The 3876-nt window shown below is 34.8% G+C and overlaps 1 non-coding gene and 1 pseudogene across 1 annotated transcript; both read right to left on the reverse strand.

Moving 5' to 3' along the window:
- Window positions 1–2691: 2691 nt before the first annotated feature.
- LOC126954378 (60S ribosomal protein L10-like) lies at window positions 2692–3038 on the reverse strand (annotated as a pseudogene).
- Window positions 3039–3045: 7 nt separating this feature from the next.
- On the reverse strand, window positions 3046–3179 carry LOC126955852 (small nucleolar RNA SNORA70). The gene has a single exon (XR_007726139.1). It is a non-coding gene; the product is annotated as a small nucleolar RNA SNORA70 (small nucleolar RNA).
- Between the last annotated feature and the right edge of the window lie 697 nt (window positions 3180–3876).

Below are 3876 nucleotides of genomic sequence, written 5' to 3' on the forward strand. Positions count from 1 at the left end.
TATTTATTAAGAAAAGTAATTTAAAAACTAATATCTGCTTATTATTTAAAATAAAATAAATCTATTATAAGATTACCTTCATTATAAAATGGTTACAGGCACATTACTTTAAAAAACAATATCTGAATGCAATGTCAAATATGAATTGTATCTACATAATGTTTAAAAGAAAAATAGTACCTAGATAGAGAGTAAAATACATAGTGCCCCATAAATTCTTCTTCCCCCATCAATTTTTCAAAGTAGCCTGTTAAGTGTTGCATGGATATCATTCCAAATATGTTCTTCATCTGGAAGCCATCATTCTGAGCAAACTATCGCAAGGACAGAAAACCAAACACCGCATGTTTTCACTCATAGGTGGGAATTGAACAATGAGAATACTGGGACACAGGGTGGGAAACATCACACACCGGGTCCTATCGTGGGATGGGGAGAGCGGGGAAGGATAACATTAGGAGATATACCTAATGTAAATGATGAGTTAACGTGTGCAGCACACCAACATGGCACACGTATACATAGGTAACAAATCTGCATGTTGTGCAAATGTACCCTAGAACTTAAATTTTAATAAAAAAAGGAAAAAAAAACAAATATGTTCTTCATTAACTAAACACAGGCATTGAAGTTATTAAATGAGATTATGCTTTTTAAAAAAATCATGAGTTCATACCATATAAGATATTCTGACAGTAGCATATTTTTACTTCGTAAAATATTGTAGACATTTTTCAATATCAATTTAAAATATTTTACTTCATTCTTTATAAGGACCACCTGGTGATTCATTATATGAATGTAACATTTATTTAAACAATCTCCTAGAAATTATGATCTAGATCATTCCATGTTTTTTTCTTCTTATAAAATCAACAATGATGGAATGTTTATTTATGTGAATATGACCTTACAAAATTTTTAATGAAATTAATACATCAAATTGTTTGAACATTTTAAATATTTATAGTTACTGATCAATAAATTACCTTCCCATCAATGTTATATGGTAATGCTGATTTGTCCAAATATTTTTAATACTGAATCTTATCAATTTGTGTATTCTTTGCAGATTTCATAGCTGAATAGCATATGAAATAGCAATAATGATAGCAATAGCAATATTTCATTATTGTATAAATTTATATTGATTTTCTTTTGATTGACACTATTCATTATTCTGTCCTTACTTTTCTTACTTTAAAAAAATCTATAGAAGCTTGACCCTTTTCCCTCTGATTTATAAGTACTTTCTTATATAAAAGATATTGGTTTGCATACTGTGTATACAAATTGAATAGTTTGTATGTTTTGATCTCTCTACTTGGACCTGGGAATTGGTGCTGTGATACCATGTTGCTAAGTCCAGGTGAGTTATAAAGTATATTGATGCATTTGCTAGGCAGGCAAACCATTACTTTCATTTTGGTTTTCTCCCTCAGAATTTTATAATAATTATTCACGAATGTCTACTTTTCCAGAGAAACTATAGTGATTTTATGAGGTTCCAAGAAATAACTTGTAATTTTAACTAATGTTATACTGGATTTAAAGATTTGGAAGCTCAACATGATGAGCTTCTATCATTTAGAATCATGAGTTATAATACTAAATGAGTAAAGTGCCTGTTATAGATTGTAGTGCTCTGTCAACATAGCCTCCTCAACTGGCATGTTCTTACAGCTCTTCATAAGAAATCCATCTAAAATTAGTATATGGTTATAAAAAATTGTTACATAACCATCTTTCAGCCTTGAATTCTGCCCTAATTGTTCTAACCGTCAAGTTACTGATAATATTCTGAAGACGCAGTTTTCTAAATCTTTCTCAGTAACATACTTTCTTTAATATTTGGAAGTCTTGGCCAGCCTGAATATTTCATCTCAGATGTAGAGATGCCTGGGTGATGTGGTTGAATGAACTCTGCAGGTGAAAAGCCCCTTAGTCTATGTCTTGACTATTCCACATATTGAGTGACACTGGGCCAGATACTCCACCACTTTCAGCTGCTATGTTCTCACTTGTAAAATGTGGACACTAATACTACCTAGTAGGTTTTTTTTAAAAGATTACTGCACATGAACGAGGTGCTCAACAAGTGGCACTTTTATTGTTCAAGTAAACCACCTGTTAATGTACAGTGCATTTATTTTAAATGGCCCAAATCGATGAATCTCACCAAAATTTTTCTTATATTAATGGCTAGAAATAGGTGAGAGTCAATCATTTTTGTTCTTTCTCCTTTCTTCTACTTATTGTATCTTACATCTTTGTTGGGATTATTCATATAGGATTATGACTCACCATTTTCCTGCACACTGCTGTCAATTCTTCACAGATGGATTCCAGAGTAGAAACCTTCATAATCTCCATGACTATAGGCTCCAAAAGTTATTTTTTAAAGTATATTATAAACTAAAAAGCTATCAGTAAAAATAGGAACAGCACCATTTTTAGGAAATGTGTTATATTTTCATCACATTTAGTATTTCTCTCCTCATAATATCTAATCATTTTTTTAAAAAAATATACTAATAATGTTTATTGAGGGAATCAGGATAAAATTAAAATAACAGACTTAAAGTACGTAAGAAAGAGGGGTAATTGAATGAAAGCATTTTTTTTTTTTTAGGTGGACAGGAAGTAGAATTTATTGGTGAGTATTAGGAGGGGGCAGCACAGTGGAAGCCCTCATGAGTGCAGGGCCTGCCACTTCTCCAGAGCACCATGATTGGGAACGTACTTGACCTATCTGGGATGAGCCGCTTCTCAGCCACCATGTCTTCAAATTCATTGGCATTGAACTTGGTGAAGCCCCACTTCTTTGAGATGTGGATCTTCTGGCGGCTGGGGAGCTTGAACTTGGCCCTGCACAGGGCCTCAATCACATGCTCCTTGTTCTGCAGCTTGGTGCTGATGGACATAACTTGGCCGATGTGAACCCTGGCCACAGTGCACTGGGGCTTTCCAATGGCACCTCGCATGCCTGTTTGGAGCCTACACTGGGGTAGTGAAAGGTCAGAAACATGAACATCCATCTGAAAGGACTGTCTCCAAGGTCCCTTAGAGCAATACATACAACAAACAGGCTGCATCACTACCAGGGAAGCTGCTGTTTGCAGCCATTGCACACTGGGCCGCCATGAGGAAAGGAACTCAGTCAGCTTAATTGGCTGCAGGAATATCTAATCATTTAAAGGTCCTCAAGATGGTGCATGGCTAAATATGTAAAGACAGAAAGTAACTGAACAAAGATACAGTTACAGATATAAAGTTGATGTTCTTTTCTCAAGGCTTCATGGACTATGCTATCTTTCGGTATTAAGTAAGCCAGGGTCTAAGTAATAAAGAGAAATATACACATGCAATTAATTATTGTTACTTTATACTAGATTAATCTCTCAAGATCACTTTTATTATGCCATTTACTCAACTCAAAAATAAGTCATTTTCCTCTTATCTACCCCATCCTGTCTAAACATAGGAACCCATATAACCCGGCTCAACTCCCTCAATCCAACCTTATGATCCTCTATTCCCCCAAAAGTATTTCTCCTTTAGTTATCCTGGTAATACACTATCCCATTGATAAGACCTGCTCATGAAAATATATATCATCTATTGTGCAAGTGACACATTTCTGAGAGTGAAAGGGGAAGCTATTCAAAATTAGAATGGGACAACAGTCATATCTAGGCATATTCCAGACAAAATGGGATGTGTGATAGCTCTCCCTGTTCATGGCCTCCCTGTGCCTTACAAACACTTTGCCTTTCTCTTACATGCATCCTCTAAAATCTGACTCCGATCCTGCCATCTTCAGATGCTTTTTGTCATGTCAACACAAATTTATCATTTCTCTGAATTCCCTTAGCA

The sequence above is a fragment of the Macaca thibetana genome, chromosome 5 (genome assembly GCF_024542745.1).
Source record: "Macaca thibetana thibetana isolate TM-01 chromosome 5, ASM2454274v1, whole genome shotgun sequence".
Taxonomy (NCBI): Eukaryota; Metazoa; Chordata; class Mammalia; order Primates; family Cercopithecidae; genus Macaca; species Macaca thibetana.